An 18075-nucleotide genomic window follows, 5' to 3' on the forward strand; every position below is an offset into this window, starting at 1 on the left:
GTAACAGGTTCGTGGATGGGCTGAATGGCCTGTTCCTATTCCTGAGTAACAGCCTCCAAGAGGGGCTGAATGGCCTCATCCTGTTCCTGTGTAACAGGCTCAAGGTGGGGGCTGAATGGCCTCCTTCTGTTCCTGTGTAACAGGCTCGAGGAGGGGGCTGAATGGCCTCCTCCTGTTGCTGTGTAACAGGCTGGACGAGGGGCTGAATGGCCTCATCCTGTTCCTGTGTAACAGGCTTAAGGTGGGGGCTGAATGGCCTCCTCCTGTTCCTGTGTAATTGGCTCGAGGAGGGGCCGAATGGCGGCCTCCTGTTCCTGTGTAACAGGCTCGAGGAGGGGCTGAATGGCCTCCTCCTGTTCCAGTGTAACAGTCTCGAGGAGGGGCTGAATGGCCTCCTGCTGTTCCTCTGAAACAGGCTGGATGAGGGGCTGAATGGCCTCCTCCTGTTCCTGTGTAACAGGCTCGAGGAGGGGGCTGAATGGCCTCCTCCTGTTGCTATGTAACAGGCTCGAGGAGGGGCTGAATGGCCTCCTCCTGTTCCTGTGTAACAGGCTGGATGATGGGCTGAATGGCCTCCTCCTGTTCCTGTGTAACAGGCTCGAGGAGGGGGGTGAATGTCCTCTTCCTGTTCCTGAGTATCAGTCTTGAAGAGGGGCTGAATGGCCTCCTCCTGTTCCTGTGTAACAGGCTCGAGGAGGGGGGTGAATGTCCTCTTCCTGTTCCTGAGTATCATTCTTGAAGAGGGGCTGAATGGCCTCCTCCTGTTCCTGTGTATCCGGCTCGAGGAGGGGGCTGAATGGCCTCATCCTGTTCCTGTGTAACTAGTTTTAAGAGGGGCAGAATGGCCTCCTCCTGTTCCTGTGTAACTAGTTTTAAGAGGGGCAGTATGGCCTCCTCCTGTTCCTGTGTAACAGGCTCGAGGAGGGGGCTGAATGGCCTCCTGCTGTTCCTGTGTAACGGGATGGAGGAGGGGCTGAATGGCCTCCTCCTGTTCCTGTGTAACTAGTTTTAAGAGGGGCAGAATGGACTCCTCCTGTTCCTGTGTAACAGGTTCGAAGAGGGGCTGAATGGCCTCCTCCTGTTCCTGTGTAACAGGCTTGAGGGGCTGAATGGCCTCCTCCTGTTCCTGTGTATCAGGCTCGAGGGGGCTGAATGGCCTCATCCTGTTCCTGAGTAACAGGCTCGAGAAGGGGGCTGAATGGCCTCCTCCTGTTCCTGTGTAACTGGCTCGAGGAGGGGCTGAATGGCCTCCTCCTGTTCCTGTGTAACCTGCTCGACGAGGGGCTGAATGGCCTGTTCTGTTCCTGTGTAACAGGCTCGAGGAGGGGGCTGAATGGCCTCCTCCTGTTCCTGTGTAACTGGCTCGAGGAGGGGCTGAATGGTCTCATCCTGTTCCGTGTAACTAGTTTTAAGAGGGGCAGAATGGCCTCATCCTGTTCCTGTGTAACTAGTTTTAAGAGGGGCAGAATGGCCTCATCCTGTTCCTGTGTAACAGGCTCGAGGAGGGGCTGAATGGCCTCCTCCTGTTCCTGTGTATCAGGCTCGAGGGGGCTGAATGGCCTCCTCCTGTTCCTGTGTAACAGGCTCGAGAAGGTGCTGAATGGCCTCCTCCTGTTCCTGTGTAACACGCTCGAGGGGGCTGAATGGCCTCATCCTGTTCCTGTGTAACAGGCTCGAGGAGGGGCTGAATGGCCTCCTCCTGTTCCTGTGTATGTATCAGGCTCGAGGAGGGGCTGAATGGCCTCCTCCTGTTCCTGTGTATGTACCAGGCTTGAGGAGGGGCTGAATGGCCTCTTCCTGTTCCTGTGTAACAGGCTGAATGAGGGGCTGAATGGCCTCCTCCTGTTCCTGTGTAACAGGCTCGAGGAGGGGGCTGAATGGCCTCCTCCTGTTCCTGTGTAACAGGCTGAATGAGGGGCTGAATGGCCTCCTCCTGTTCCTGTGTAACAGGCTCGAGGAGGGGCTGAATGGCCTCCTCCTGTTCCTGAGTAACAGGCTTGAGGAGGGGCTGAATGGCCTCATGCTGTTCCTGTGTAACAGGCTGAATGAGGGGCTGAATGGCCTCCTCCTGTTCCTCTGTATAAGGCTCGAGGAGGGGCTGAATGGCCTCCTCCTGTTCCTGTGTAACAGGCTCGAGGAGGGGGCTGAATGACTTCCTCCTGTTCCTGTGTAACAGGCTCGAGGTGGGGCTGAATGGCCTCCTCCTGTTCCTGTGCAACAGGCTCGAGGAATGTGCTGAATGGCCTCATACTGTTCCTGAGTAACATGCTCAAGGTGGGACTGAATGGCCTCATACTGTTCCTGTGTAACAGGCTGAATGAGGGGCTGAATGGCCTCCTCCTGTTCCTGTGTAACAGGCTGAATGAGGGGCTGAATTGCCTCCTCCTGTTCCTGTGTAACAGGCTCGAGGAGGGGCTGAATGGCCTCCTCCTGTTCCTGTGTATGTATCAGGCTCGAGGAGGGGCTGAATGGCCTCCTCCTGTTCCTGTGTATGTATCAGGCTTGAGGAGGGGCTAAATGGCCTCCTCCTGTTCCTGAGTATCAGTCTTGAAGAGGGGCTGAATGGCCTCTTCCTGTTCCTGTGTAACAGGCTCAAGAAGGGGCTGAATGGCCTCCTCCTGTTCCTGTGTAACAGGCTGAATGAGGGGCTGAATGGCCTCCTCCTGTTCCTGTGTAACAGGCTCGAGGAGGGGGCTGAATGGCCTCCTCCTGTTCCTGTGTAACAGGCTGAATGAGGGGCTGAATGGCCTCCTCCTGTTCCTGTGTAACAGGCTCGAGGAGGGGCTGAATGGCCTCCTCCTGTTCCTGAGTAACAGGCTTGAGGAGTGGCTGAATGGCCTCCTCCTGTTCCTCTGTATAAGGCTCGAGGTGGGGCTGAATGGCCTCCTCCTGTTCCCGTGTAACAGGCTCGAGGCGGGGGCTGAATGGCCACCTCCTGTTCCTGTGTAACTAGTTTTAAGAGGGGCTGAATGGCCTCCTCCTGTTCCTGTGCAACAGGCTCGAGGAATGTGCTGAATGGCCTCATACTGTTCCTGAGTAACAGGCTCAAGGTGGGACTGAATGGCCTCATACTGTTCCTGTGTAACAGGCTGAATGAGGGGCTGAATGGCCTCCTCCTGTTCCTGTGTAACAGGCTGAATGAGGGGCTGAATTGCCTCCTCCTGTTCCTGTGTAACAGTTTCATTGAGGGGCCGAATGTCCTCCTGCTATCCCTGTATAACAGGCTCGATGAAGGGCTGAATGACCTCCACCTGTTCCTCTGTTACAGGCTCGAGGAGGGGCTGAATGGCCTCCTCCTGTTCCCGTGTAACAGGCTCGAGGCGGGGGCTGAATGGCCACCTCCTGTTCCTGTGTAACTAGTTTTAAGAGGGGCTGAATGGCCTCCTCCTGTTCCTGTGTAACAGGCTCGAGGGGGCTGAATGGCCTCCTCCTGTTCCAGTGTAACAGTCTTGAGGAGGGGCTGAATGGCCTCCTGCTGTTCCTCTGAAACAGGCTGGATGAGGGGCTGAATGGCCTCCTCCTGTTCCTGTGTAACAGGCTCGAGGAGGGGGCTGAATGGCCTCCTCCTGTTGCTATGTAACAGGCTCGAGGAGGGGCTGAATGGCCTCCTCCTGTTCCTGTGTAACAGGCTGGATGATGGGCTGAATGGCCTCCTCCTGTTCCTGTGTAACAGGCTCGAGGAGGGGGGTGAATGTCCTCTTCCTGTTCCTGAGTATCAGTCTTGAAGAGGGGCTGAATGGCCTCCTCCTGTTCCTGTGTAACAGGCTCGAGGAGGGGGGTGAATGTCCTCTTCCTGTTCCTGAGTATCATTCTTGAAGAGGGGCTGAATGGCCTCCTCCTGTTCCTGTGTATCCGGCTCGAGGAGGGGGCTGAATGGCCCCATCCTGTTCCTGTGTAACTAGTTTTAAGAGGGGCAGAATGGCCTCCTCCTGTTCCTGTGTAACTAGTTTTAAGAGGGGCAGTATGGCCTCCTCCTGTTCCTGTGTAACAGGCTCGAGGAGGGGGCTGAATGGCCTCCTGCTGTTCCTGTGTAACGGGATGGAGGAGGGGCTGAATGGCCTCCTCCTGTTCCTGTGTAACTAGTTTTAAGAGGGGCAGAATGGCCTCCTCCTGTTCCTGTGTAACAGGTTCGAAGAGGGGCTGAATGGCCTCCTCCTGTTCCTGTGTAACAGGCTTGAGGGGCTGAATGGCCTCCTCCTGTTCCTGTGTATCAGGCTCGAGGAGGGGCTGAATGGCCTCATCCTGTTCCTGAGTAACAGGCTCGAGAAGGGGGCTGAATGGCCTCCTCCTGTTCCTGTGTAACAGGCTCGAGGAGGGGCTGAATGGCCTCCTCCTGTTCCTGTGTAACAGGCTCGAGGAGGGGTCTGAATGGCCTCCTCCTGTCCCTGTGTTACAGGCTGAAGGATGGGCTGAATGGCCTCCTCCTGTTCCTGTGTAACCTGCTCGACGAGGGGCTGAATGGCCTGTTCTGTTCCTGTGTAACAGGCTCGAGGAGGGGGCTGAATGACCTCCTCCTGTTCCTGTGTAACTGGCTCGAGGAGGGGCTGAATGGCCTCCTCCTGTTCCTGTGTAACCTGCTCGACGAGGGGCTGAATGGCCTGTTCTGTTCCTGTGTAACAGGCTCGAGGAGGGGGCTGAATGGCCTCCTCCTGTTCCTGTGTAACTGGCTCGAGGAGGGGCTGAATGGTCTCATCCTGTTCCTGTGTAACTAGTTTTAAGAGGGGTAGAATGGCCTCATCCTGTTCCTGTGTAACTAGTTTTAAGAGGGGCAGAATGGCCTCATCCTGTTCCTGTGTAACAGGCTCGAGGAGGGGCTGAATGGCCTCCTCCTGTTCCTGTGTAACAGGCTCGAGAAGGTGCTGAATGGCCTCCTCCTGTTCCTGTGTAACACGCTCGAGGGGGCTGAATGGCCTCATCCTGTTCCTGTGTAACAGGCTCGAGGAGGGGGCTGAATGGCCTCCTCCTGTTCCTGTGTAACAGGCTCGAGGAGGGGCTGAATGGCCTCCTCCTGTTCCTGTGTATGTATCAGGCTCGAGGAGGGGCTGAATGGCCTCCTCCTGTTCCTGTGTATGTACCAGGCTTGAGGAGGGGCTAAATGGCCTCCTCCTGTTCCTGAGTATCAGTCTTGAAGAGGGGCTGAATGGCCTCTTCCTGTTCCTGTGTAACAGGCTGAATGAGGGGCTGAATGGCCTCCTGCTGTTCCTGTGTAACAGGCTCGAGGAGGGGGCTGAATGGCCTCCTCCTGTTCCTGTGTAACAGGCTGAATGAGGGGCTGAATGGCCTCCTCCTGTTCCTGTGTAACAGGCTCGAGGAGGGGCTGAATGGCCTCCTCCTGTTCCTGAGTAACAGGCTTGAGGAGGGGCTGAATGGCCTCATGCTGTTCCTGTGTAACAGGCTGAATGAGGGGCTGAATGGCCTCCTCCTGTTCCTCTGTATAAGGCTCGAGGAGGGGCTGAATGGCCTCCTCCTGTTCCTGTGTAACAGGCTCGAGGTGGGGCTGAATGGCCTCCTCCTGTTCCTGTGCAACAGGCTCGAGGAATGTGCTGAATGGCCTCATACTGTTCCTGAGTAACATGCTCAAGGTGGGACTGAATGGCCTCATACTGTTCCTGTGTAACAGGCTGAATGAGGGGCTGAATGGCCTCCTCCTGTTCCTGTGTAACAGGCTGAATGAGGGGCTGAATTGCCTCCTCCTGTTCCTGTGTAACAGGCTCGAGGAGGGGCTGAATGGCCTCCTCCTGTTCCTGTGTATGTATCAGGCTCGAGGAGGGGCTGAATGGCCTCCTCCTGTTCCTGTGTATGTATCAGGCTTGAGGAGGGGCTAAATGGCCTCCTCCTGTTCCTGAGTATCAGTCTTGAAGAGGGGCTGAATGGCCTCTTCCTGTTCCTGTGTAACAGGCTCAAGAAGGGGCTGAATGGCCTCCTCCTGTTCCTGTGTAACAGGCTGAATGAGGGGCTGAATGGCCTCCTCCTGTTCCTGTGTAACAGGCTCGAGGAGGGGGCTGAATGGCCTCCTCCTGTTCCTGTGTAACAGGCTGAATGAGGGGCTGAATGGCCTCCTCCTGTTCCTGTGTAACAGGCTCGAGGAGGGGCTGAATGGCCTCCTCCTGTTCCTGAGTAACAGGCTTGAGGAGTGGCTGAATGGCCTCCTCCTGTTCCTCTGTATAAGGCTCGAGGAGGGGCTGAATGGCCTCCTCCTGTTCCTGTGTAACAGGCTCGAGGAGGGGGCTGAATGACTTCCTCCTGTTCCTGTGTAACAGGCTCGAGGTGGGGCTGAATGGCCTCCTCCTGTTCCTGTGCAACAGGCTCGAGGAATGTGCTGAATGGCCTCATACTGTTCCTGAGTAACAGGCTCAAGGTTGTACTGAATGGCCTCATACTGTTCCTGTGTAACAGGCTGAATGAGGGGCTGAATGGCCTCCTCCTGTTCCTGTGTAACAGGCTGAATGAGGGGCTGAATTGCCTCCTCCTGTTCCTGTGTAACAGGCTGAATGAGGGGCTGAATTGCCTCCTCCTGTTCCTGTGTAACAGTTTCATTGAGGGGCCGAATGTCCTCCTGCTATCCCTGTATAACAGGCTCGATGAAGGGCTGAATGACCTCCACCTGTTCCTCTGTTACAGGCTCGAGGAGGGGCTGAATGGCCTCCTCCTGTTCCCGTGTAACAGGCTCGAGGCGGGGGCTGAATGGCCTCCTCCTGTTCCTGTGTAACTAGTTTTAAGAGGGGCTGAATGGCCTCCTCCTGTTCCTGTGTAACAGGTTCGAAGAGGGGCTGAATGGCCTCCTCCTGTTCCCGTGTAACAGGCTCGATACGGGGGCTGAATGGCCTCCTCCTGTTCCTGTGTAACTAGTTTTAAGAGGGGCTGAATGGCCTCCTCCTGTTCCTGTGTAACAGGTTCGAAGAGGGGCTGAATGGCCTCCTCCTGTTCCTGTGTAACAGGCTTGAGGGGCTGAATGGCCTCCTCCTGTTCCTGTGTATCAGGCTCGAGGGGGCTGAATGGCCTCATCCTGTTCCTGAGTAACAGGCTCGAGAAGGGGGCTGAATGGCCTCCTCCTGTTCCTGTGTAACAGGCTCGAGGAGGGGCTGAATGGCCTCCTCCTGTTCCTGTGTATGTATCAGGCTTGAGGAGGGGCTAAATGGCCTCCTCCTGTTCCTGAGTATCAGTCTTGACGAGGGGCTGAATGGCCTCTTCCTGTTCCTGTGTAACAGGCTCAAGAAGGGGCTGAATGGCCTCCTCCTGTTCCTGTGTAACAGGCTGAATGAGGGGCTGAATGGCCTCCTCCTGTTCCTGTGTAACTAGTTTTAAGAGGGGCTGAATGGCCTCCTCTTGTTCCTGTGTAACAGGCTCGAGGAGGGGCTGAATGGCCTCCTCCTGTTCCTGTGTTACAGGCTCAAGGAGGGGCTGAATGGCCTCCTCTTGTTCCTGTGTAACAAGCTCCAGGAGAGGGCTGAATGGCCTCCTCCTGTTCCTGTGTTACAGACACGAGGAGGTGGCTGAATGGCCTCCTCCTGTTCCTGTGTAACTAGCTGAAGAGGGGCTGAATGGAGTCCTTCTGTTGCTGTCTAACAGGCTTGGAGAGGGGCTGAATGGCCTCCTCCTATTCCTGAGGATAGGCTCGAGGAGGGGGCTGAACGGCCTCCTCCTATTGCTTTGTAGCAGGTTTGAGGATGGGCTGAATGGCCTCCTCCTGTTCCTGTGTAACAGGCTCGAGAAGGGGCTGAATGGCCTCCTTCTTTTCCTGAGTAACAGGCTCGAGGAGGGGGCTGAATGGCCTCCTCCGGTTCCTGTGTAACAGGCTCGAGAAGGGGCTGAATGCCCTCCTGCTGTTCCTGTGCAACAGGCTTGAGGAGGGGCTGAATGGCCTCCTACTGTTCCTGTGTAACAGGCTGGACGAGGGGGCTGAATGGCCTCCACTTGTTCCTGTGAAACAGGCTGGATGAGGGGCTGAATGGCCTCCTCCTGTTCCTATGTAACAGGCTCGAAAAGGGGGCTGAATGGCCTCCTCCTGTTCCTGTGTAACAGGCTTGAGGGGCTGAATGACCTCCTGCTGTTCCTGTGTAACAGGCTTGAGGGGCTGAATGGTCTCCTGCTGTTCCTGTGTAACAGGCTTGAGGGGCTGAATGGCCTCCTCCTGTTCCTGTGTGTGTGGTTGCAGGAGAGGGCTGAACTCTTATTCTAGTTGCTGTGTAACAAGGTGGAGGATGGGCTGAATAGCCTCATCCTGTTCCTCTGTAAAATGCTTGAGGAGGGGCTGAATGGCCTCCTCCTGTCAATGTGTAACAGGCTCGAGGAGGGGCTGAATGGCCTCCTCCTGTCCGTCTGTAACAGGATCGAGGAGGGGCTGAATGGCCTCCTCCTGTCCGTCTGTAACAGGATCGAGGAGGGGCTGAATGGCCTCCTCCTTTTCCTGTGTAACAGGCTCGAGGAGAGGGGCTGAATGGCCTCCTCCTGTCCGTCTGTAACAGGATCGAGGAGGGGCTGAATGGCCTCCTCCTGTTCCCGTGTAAACAGGGATATGGAGGGGCTGAATGGCCTCCTTCTGTTACTGGGAAACAGACTCGAGGAGGGGATGACTGGCCTCATTCTGTTCCTGTGTAACAAGCTCGAATAAGGGGCTGAATGGCCTCCACCTGTCCTTGCATAACAGGCTCGAGAAGGGGCTGATTGTCCCCCTCCTGTCCCAGTTTAACAGGTACATGGAGGGGCTGAATGGCCTCCTCCTGTTCCTGTGTAACAGACTGGAGGAGGGACTGAATGGCCTCTTCCTGTTCCTGTGTAACAGGCTGGACGAGGGGCTGAATGGCCTCCTCCTGTTCCTGTGTAACAGACTCGAGGAGGAGAGCGGCTGAATGGCCTCCTCCTGTTCCTGTGGCACTGGCTCGAGTAAGGGGCTGAATGGCCTCCTCCTGTTCCCGTGTAAGGTTCGAGGAGGGGGCTGAATGGCCTCCTCCTGTTCCTGTGTAAGGTTCGAGGAGGGGGCTGAATGGCCTCCTCCTGTTCCTGTATAACAGGCTCGAGGAGGGGGCTGATTGGCCATTTCCTGTTGCTTTGTAGCAGGCACAAGGATGGGCTGAATGGCCAACTCCTGTTGGATTGTAGCAGGTTCTAGGAAGGGCTGAATGGCCTCCTCCTGTTCCTGTGTTACAGACACGAGGAGGTGGCTGAATGGCCTCCTCCTGTTCCTGTGTAACCAGCTGAAGAGGGGCTGAATGGACTCCTTCTGTTGCTGTCTAACAGGCTTGGAGAGGGGCTGAATGGCCTCCTCCTATTCCTGAGGATAGGCTCGAGGAGGGGGCTGAACGGCCTCCTCCTATTGCTTTGTAGCAGGGTTGAGGATGGGCTGAATGGCCTCCTCCTGTTCCTGTGTAACAGGCTCGAGAAGGGGCTGAATGGCCTCCTCCTGTTCCTGTGTAACAGGCTCGAGAAGGGGCTGAATGGCCTCCTACTGTTCCTGTGTAACAGGCTGGACGAGGGGGCTGAATGGCCTCCACTTGTTCCTGTGTAACAGGCTCGAGTAGGGGCTGAATGGCCTCCTCCTGTTCCTATAAATCAGGCTCGCATTGGGGGATGAATGACATCCTCCTGTTCCTGTGTAACTGGTTTTAAGAGGGGCTGAATGGCCTCCTCCTGTTCCTGGGTAACAGATTCAAAGATGGGCTGAATGGCCTCAACCTGTTCCTGTGTAACAGGCTCGAGGAGAGGGCTGAATGACCTCCTCCTGTTCCTATGTAATCGACTCGATTAGGGGGCTGAATGGCCTCCTCCTGTTCCCGTGTAAAAGGCTTAAGGAGGTGCTGAATGGCCTCAACCTGTCCCTGTGAATCAGGCTCGAGAATGGGCTGAATGGCCTCCCCCTCTTCCTGGTTATCAGGTTCAAAGAGGGGCTGAAAGGCCTCCTCCTGTCCCTATGTAACATTTTCATAGATGGGCTGAATGGCCTCCTCCTGTTCCTGTGTAACAGGCTTGAGGGGCTGAATGGTCTCCTGCTGTTCCTGTGTAACAGGCTTGAGGGGCTGAATGGCCTCCTCCTGTATCTGTGTGTGTGGTTGCAGGAGAGGGCTGAACTCTTATTCTAGTTGCTGTGTAACAAGGTGGAGGATGGGCTGAATAGCCTCATCCTGTTCCTCTGTAAAATGCTTGAGGAGGGGCTGAATGGCCTCCTCCTGTCAATGTGTAACAGGCTCGAGGAGGGGCTGAATGGCCTCCTCCTGTCCGTCTGTAACAGGATCGAGGAGGGGCTGAATGGCCTCCTCCTGTCCGTCTGTAACAGGATCGAGGAGGGGCTGAATGGCCTCCTCCTTTTCCTGAGTAACAGGCTCGAGGAGGGGGCTGAATGGCCTCCTCCATTTCCTGTGTTAAAAGCTGGATGAGGGGCTGAATAGCCTCCTCCTGTTCCTGTGTAACAGCTAAAGGTGGGGGCTGAATGGCCTCCTCATGTTCCTGAGTAACAGGCTTGAGGAGGGGCTGAATGACCTCCTCCTGTTCCTGTGTAACAGGCTGAATGAGGGGCTGAATGGCCTCCTCCTGTTCCTGAGTAACAGGCTCGAGGAGGGGCTGAATGGCCTCCTCCTGTTCCTGTGTAACAGGCTCAAGGAGGGACTGAATGGCCTCTTCCTGTTCCTGTGTAACAGGCTGGAGGAGGGGGCTGAATGGCCTCCTCTTGTTCCTCTGTATAAGGCTCCAGGAGGGGCTGAATGGCCTCCTCCTGTTCCTTGTGTAACAGGCTCGAGGAGGGGCTGAATGGCCTCCTCCATTTCCTGTGTTAAAAGCTGGATGAGGGGCTGAATAGCCTCATCCTGTTCCTGTGTAACAGCTAAAGGTGGGGGCTGAATGGCCTCCTCATGTTCCTGAGTAACAGGCTTGAGGAGGGGCTGAATGGCCTCCTCCTGTTCCTGTGTAACAGGCTGAATGAGGGGCTGAATGGCCTCCTCCTGTTCCTGAGTAACAGGCTCGAGGAGGGGCTGAATGGCCTCCTCCTGTTCCTGTGTAACAGGCTCAAGGAGGGACTGAATGGCCTCTTCCTGTTCCTGTGTAACAGGCTGGAGGAGGGGGCTGAATGGCCTCCTCTTGTTCCTCTGTATAAGGCTCCAGGAGGGGCTGAATGGCCTCCTCCTGTTCCTTGTGTAACAGGCTCGAGGAGGGGCTGAATGGCCTCCTCCTGTTCCTGTGTAACAGGCTCGAGGAGGGGCTGAATGGCCTCCTCCTATTCCTGTGTAACAGGCTCGAGGAATGGGCTGAATGGGCTCTTACTGTTCCTGAGTAACAGGCTCAAGGTGGGACTGAATTGCCTCATACTGTTCCTGTGTAACAGGCTGAATGAGGAGCTGAATGGCCTCCTCCTGTTCCCGTGTAACAGGCTCGAGGCGGGGGCTGAATGGCCTCCTCCTGTTCCTGTGTAACATGCTGGAGGATGGGCTGAATGGCCTCTTGCTGTTCCTGTGTAACAGGCAGTAGGTGAGCTGAATGGCCTCCTCATGTTCCGGGTAACAGACTTGAGGAGGGGCTGAATGGCCTCCTCCTGTTCCTGTGTAACAGGCTTGCGGAGGGGCTGAATGGCCTCTCCCTGTACCTGAGTAACAGGCTCGAGGAGGGGCTGAATGGCCTCCTCCATTTCCTGTGTTAAAAGCTGGATGAGGGGCTGAATAGCCTCATCCTGTTCCTGTGTAACAGCTAAAGGTGGGGGCTGGATGTCCTCCTCCTGTTCCTGAGTAACAGGTACATGTAGGGGCTGAATGGCCTCATCCTGTTCCTGAGTAACAGGCTCGAGGCGGGCAGAATGGCCTCCACCTGTTCATGAGTAACAGTCTCAAGGAGGGGCTGAATGGACTCCGCCAATTCCTCTGTAACAGGCTCGAGGAGGGGCTGAATGGCCTCCCCATGTTCCTGTGTAACAGGCTCGAGAAGGGGGCTGAATGGCCTCCTCCTGTTCCTGTGTAACAGGCTGAATGAGGGGCTGAATGGCCTCCTCCTGTTCCTGAGTAACAGGCTCGAGGAGGGGCTGAATGGCCTCCTCCTGTTCCTGTGTAACAGGCTGAATGAGGGGCTGAATGGCCTCCTCCTGTTCCTGTGTAACAGGCTCGAGGAGGGGCTGAATGGCCTCCTCCTGTTCCTGAGTAACAGGCTTGAGGAGGGGCTGAATGGCCTCATGCTGTTCCTGTGTAACAGGCTGAATGAGGGGCTGAATGGCCTCCTCCTGTTCCTCTGTATAAGGCTCGAGGAGGGGCTGAATGGCCTCCTCCTGTTCCTGTGTAACAGGCTCGAGGAGGGGGCTGAATGACTTCCTCCTGTTCCTGTGTAACAGGCTCGAGGTGGGGCTGAATGGCCTCATACTGTTCCTGAGTAACAGGCTCAAGGTGGGACTGAATGGCCTCATACTGTTCCTGTGTAACAGGCTGAATGAGGGGCTGAATGGCCTCCTCCTGTTCCTGTGTAACAGGCTGAATGAGGGGCTGAATTGCCTCCTCCTGTTCCTGTGTAACAGTTTCATTGAGGGGCCGAATGTCCTCCTGCTATCCCTGTATAACAGGCTCGATGAAGGGCTGAATGACCTCCACCTGTTCCTCTGTTACAGGCTCGAGGAGGGGCTGAATGGCCTCCTCCTGTTCCCGTGTAACAGGCTCGATACGGGGGCTGAATGGCCTCCTCCTGTTCCTGTGTAACTAGTTTTAAGAGGGGCTGAATGGCCTCCTCTTGTTCCTGTGTAACAGGCTCGAGGAGGGGCTGAATGGCCTCCTCCTGTTCCTGTGTTACAGGCTCAAGGAGGGGCTGAATGGCCTCCTCTTGTTCCTGTGTAACAAGCTCCAGGAGAGGGCTGAATGGCCTCCTCCTGTTCCTGTGTAACATGCTGGAGGATGGGCTGAATGGCCTCCTCATGTTCATGGTAACAGACTTGAGGAGGGGCTGAATGGCCTCTTCCAGTTCCTGTGTAATAGGCTTGTGGAGGGGCTGCATGGCCTCTCCCTGTACCTGAGTAACAGGCTGGATGATGGGCTCAATGGCCTCATCATGTTCCAGTGTAACAGGCTCGAGAACGGGCTGAATGGCCTCCTCCTGTTCCTGTTTAACAGGCTCGAGAGGGGCCTGAATGGCCTCCTCCTGTTCCTGTGTAACAGGCTCGATGAGGGGCTGAATGGCCTCCTCCTGTTCCTGTGTAACAGGCACGATGAGGGGCTGAATGGCCTCCTCCTGTTCCTGTGTAACAGGCTCGATGAGGGGCTGAATGGCCTCCTCCTGTTCCTGTGTAATAGGCTCAAGAAAGGGCTGAATGGTCTCCTCCTGTTCCTGTGTAACAGGCTCAAGAAGGGGCTGAATGGCCTCCTCCTGTTCCTGTGTAACAGGCTCAAGAAGGGGCTGAATGGCCTCCTCCTGCTCCTCGTGTAAAAAGGTTGATGAGGGGCTGAATGGCCTCCTCCTGCTCCTCGTGTAAAAAGCTTGATGAGGGGCTGAATGGCCTCCACCTGTTCCTGTGTAACAGGCTCGAGGATGGAGAGGGGCTGAATGGCCTCAAATTGTTCTTGAGTAACAGTCTCGAGGAGGGCAGAATGGCCTCATGCTATTCCTAAGTAACAGGCTCGAGGAGGGGCTGAATGGACTCCTCCTGTTCCTGTGTAACAGGCTTCAGGATGGAGAGGGGCTGAATGGCCTCCTCCTGTTCCTGTATAACAGCTCGAGGAGGGGCTGAATGGCCTCCTCCATTTCCTGTGTTAAAAGCTGGATGAGGGGCTGAATGTCCTCCTCCTGTTCCTGTGTAACAGGTACATGTAGGGGCTGAATGGCCTCATCCTGTTCCTGAGTAACAGGTACATGTAGTGGCTGAATGGCCTCATCCTGTTCCTGAGTAACAGGCTCGAGGCGGGCAGAATGGCCTCCTCCTGTTCATGAGTAACAGTCTCAAGGAGGGGCTGAATGGACTCCACCAATTCCTCTGTAACAGGCTCGAGGAGGGGCTGAATGGCCTCCCCATGTTCCTGTGTAACAGGCTCGAGAAGGGGGCTGAATGGCCTCATCCTGTTCCTGTGTAACAGGCTTGAGGATGGAGAGGGGCTGAATGGCCTCCTCCTGTTCCTGTGTAACAGGCTCGAGGAGGGGCTGAATGGCCTCCTCCTGTTCCTGTGTAACAGGCTCGAGGAGGGGCTGAATGGCCTCATCCTGTTCCTGTGTAACAGGGTCAAGGAGGGGGCTGAATGGCCTCCTCCTGTTCCTGAGTAACAGGCTCGAGGAGGGGGCTGAATGGCCTCCTCCTGTTCCTGTGTAACTGGTTTTAAGAGGGGCTGAATGGCCTCCTCCTGTTCCTGTGTAACTGGTTTTAAGAGGGGCTGAATGGCCTCCTCCTGTTCCTGTGTAACAGGCTCGTGGAGGGGGCTGAATGGACTCCACCTGTTCCTGTGTAACAGGCTCAAGGATGGAGAGGGGCTGAATGGCCTCCACCTGTTCCTGTGTAACAGGCTCGAGGATGGAGAGGGGCTGAATGGCCTCAAATTGTTCTTGAGTAACAGTCTCGAGGAGGGCAGAATGGCCTCATGCTATTCCTAAGTAACAGGCTCGAGGAGGGGCTGAATGGCCTCCTCCTGTTCCTGTGTAACAGGCTTGAGGATGGAGAGGGGCTGAATGGCCTCCTCCTGTTCCTGTATAACAGCTCGAGGAGGGGCTGAATGGCCTCCTCCATTTCCTGTGTTAAAAGCTGGATGAGGGGCTGAATATCCTCCTCCTGTTCCTGTGTAACAGGTACATGTAGGGGCTGAATGGCCTCATCCTGTTCCTGTGTAACAGGGTCAAGGAGGGGGCTGAATGGCCTCCTCCTGTTCCTGTGTAACTGGTTTTAAGAGGGGCTGAATGGCCTCCTCCTGTTCCTGTGTAACTGGTTTTAAGAGGGGCTGAATGGCCTCCTCCTGTTCCTGTGTAACAGGCTTCAGGAGGGGCTGAATGGCCTCTGGCTGTCGCTGTGTAACAGGCTCGAGTAGGGGGATGAATGGCCTCCTCCTGTTCCTGAGTAACAGGCTCGAGGAGGGGGCTGAATGGCCTCCTCCTGTTCCTGTGTAACTGGTTTTAAGAGGGGCTGAATGGCCTCCTCCTGTTCCTGTGTAACTGGTTTTAAGAGGGGCTGAATGGCCTCCTCCTGTTCCTGTGTAACAGGCTCGTGGAGGGGGCTGAATGGACTCCACCTGTTCCTGTGTAACAGGCTCAAGGATGGAGAGGGGCTGAATGGCCTCCTCCTGTTCCAGTGTAACAGGCTCAAGGAGGGGGCTGGATGGCCTCATCCTGTTCCGGTGCAACAGGCTTGAGGAGGGGGCTGAATGGCCTTCTGCTGTTCCTGTGTAACAGGCTCGAAGAGGGGCTGAATGGTCTCATCCTGTTCCTCTGTAAAATGCTTGAGGATGGGCTGAATGGCCTCCTCCTATTCCTGTGTAACAGGTTCGAGGAGGGGCCGAATGGCCTCCTCCTGTTCCTGTGTAACAGGCACAAGGAGGGGGCTGAATGGCCTCCTCCTGTTCCTGTGTAACAGGCACGAGGAGAGGGCTGAATGGCCTCCTCCTGTTCCTGTGTAACAGGCACGAGGAGAGGGCTGAATGGCCTCCTCCTGTTATTGTGTAACAGGTTCGAGGAAAGGCTGAATGGCCTCCACCTGTTCCTGTGTAACAGGCTCGAGGAGGGGCTGAATGGCCTCCACCTGTTCCTGTGTAACTGGCTCCAGGAGGGGGCTGAATGGCCTCCTCCTGTTCCTGTGTAACAGGTTTGAGGAGGGGCTGAATGGCCTCCTCCTGTTCCTGTGTAACAGGCCCGAGAAGGGGCTGAATGGCCTCCTCCTGTTCCTGTGTAACAGGCTCAAGGAGGGGACTGAATGGCCTCTTTCTGTTCCTGTGTAACAGGCTGGAGGAGGGGGCTGAATGGCCTCCTCTTGTTCCTCTGTATAAGGCTCCAGGAGGGGCTGAATGGCCTCCTCCTGTTCCTTGTGTAACAGGCTCGAGGAGGGGCTGAATGGCCTCCTCCTGTTCCTGTGTAACAGGCTCGAGGAGGGGCTGAATGGCCTCCTCCTATTCCTGTGTAACAGGCTCGAGGAATGGGCTGAATGGGCTCTTACTGTTCCTGAGTAACAGGCTCAAGGTGGGACTGAATTGCCTCATACTGTTCCTGTGTAACAGGCTGAATGAGGAGCTGAATGGCCTCCTCCTGTTCCTGTGTAACCGGCCCGAGAAGGGGCTGAATGGCCTCCTCCTGTTCCTGTGTAACAGGCTCAAGGAGGGGACTGAATGGCCTCTTTCTGTTCCTGTGTAAAAGGCTCGAGCAGGGGCTGAATGGCCTCCTCCTGTTCCTATGTAACAGGCTCGAGGACGGGGCTGAATGGCCTCCTCCTGTTCCTGTGTAACAGGCTCGTGGAGGGGCTGAATGGCCTCCTCCTTTTCCTGTGTAACAGGCTTGAGGAGGGGCTGAATGGCCTCCTCCTGTTCCTGTGTAACAGGTTTGTGGAGGGGCTGAATGGCCTCCTCCTGTTCCTGTCAAATAGGCTCGAGTTGGGGGCTGAATGGCCTCCTTCTGCTCCTCGTGTAACAGGGTCTAGGAGGGGCTGAATATTCCTCCTCCTGTTCCTGAGTATCAATCTTGAAGAGGGGCTGAATGGCCTCCTCCTGTTCCTGTGTTACAGGCTCAAGGAGGGGCTGAATGGCCTCCTCCTGTTCCTGTGTTACAGGCTCAAGGAGGGGCTGAATGGCCTCCTCCTGTTCCTGTGTAACAAGCTCCAGGAGGGGGCTGAATGGCCTCCTCCTGTTCCTGTGTAACATGCTGGAGGATGGGCTGAATGGCCTCCTCATGTTCCTGGTAACAGACTTGAGGAGGGGCTGAATTGCCTCCTCCTGTTCCTGTGTAATAGGTTCAAAAATGGGCTCAATGGCCTCGTCCTGTTCCTGTGTAATAGGCCGTAGGAGGGGCTGAATGGCCTCCTCCTGTTCCTGTGTAACAGGCTCGAGGAGGGGCTGAATGGCCTCTCCCTGTACCTGAGTAACAGGCTCGAGGAGGGGCTGAATGGCCTCCTCCTGTTCCTGTTTAACAGGCTGGATGAGGGGCTGAATGGCCTCCTCCTGTTCCTGTTTTACAGGTACATTGAGGGGCTGAATGGCCTGATCCTGTTCCTGAGTAACAGTCTTGACGAGGGGCCTGAATGGCCTCCTCCTGTTCCTGTGTAACAGGCTCGATGAGGGGCTGAAAGGCCTCCTCCGGTTCTTGTGTAACAGGCTCGAGAAGGGGCTGAATGGCCTCCTCCTGTTCCTGTGTAACAGGCTCAAGAAGGGGCTGAATGGTCTCCTCCTGTTCCTGTGTAACAAGGTTGATGAGGGGCTGAATGGCCTCCTCCTATTCCTGTGTAACAGGTACATGGAGGGGTAGAATGGCCTCCTCCTGTTCCTTATGTATAATGCTCGATGAGGGGCTGAATGGCCTCCACCTGTTCCTGTGTAACAGGCTCGAGTTGGGGGCTGAATGGCCTCCTCCTGTTCCTGTGTAACAGGCTTGAGGATGGAGAGGGGCTGAATGGCCTCCTCCTGTTCCTGTATAACAGCTCGAGGTGGGGCTGAATGTCCTCCTCCTGTTCCTGTGTAACAGCTACATGTAGGGGATGAATGGCCTCATCCTGTTCCTGAGTAACAGGCTCGAGGCGGGCAGAATGGCCTCCTCCTGTTCATGAGTAACAGTCTCAAGGAGGGGCTGAATGGACTCCACCAATTCCTCTGTAACAGGCTCGAGGAGGGGCTGAATGGCCTCCCCATGTTCCTGTGTAACAGGCTCGAGAAGGGGGCTGAATGGCCTCATCCTGTTCCTGTGTAACAGGCTCGAGGAGGGGACTGAATGGCCTCATCCTGTTCCTGTGTAACAGGCTTGAGGATGGAGAGGGGCTGAATGGCCTCCTCCTGTTCCTGTGTAACAGGTTCGAGAAGGGGGCTGAATGGCCTCATCCTGTTCCTGTGTAACAGGCTTGAGGATGGAGACGGGCTGAATGGCCTCCTCCTGTTCCTGTGGCACTGGCTCGAGGAGGGTGCTGAAAGGCCGCTACCTATTCCTGTATAATTATCTCGAGGAGGGGCTGAA

General features: G+C 55.8%; 1 long non-coding RNA gene across 1 annotated transcript; it reads left to right on the top strand.

Annotated features, from left to right (window-relative positions):
• Positions 1-14699: 14699 nt before the first annotated feature.
• On the top strand, positions 14700-17586 carry LOC144677223 (uncharacterized). The gene is made up of 3 exons (XR_013575581.1): positions 14700-14724; positions 15186-15222; positions 17498-17586. It is a non-coding gene; the product is annotated as an uncharacterized LOC144677223 (long non-coding RNA).
• Positions 17587-18075: the final 489 nt, after the last annotated feature.

The sequence above is a fragment of the Cetorhinus maximus genome, unplaced genomic scaffold (assembly GCF_964194155.1).
Source record: "Cetorhinus maximus unplaced genomic scaffold, sCetMax3.hap1.1 HAP1_SCAFFOLD_2318, whole genome shotgun sequence".
Taxonomy (NCBI): Eukaryota; Metazoa; Chordata; class Chondrichthyes; order Lamniformes; family Cetorhinidae; genus Cetorhinus; species Cetorhinus maximus.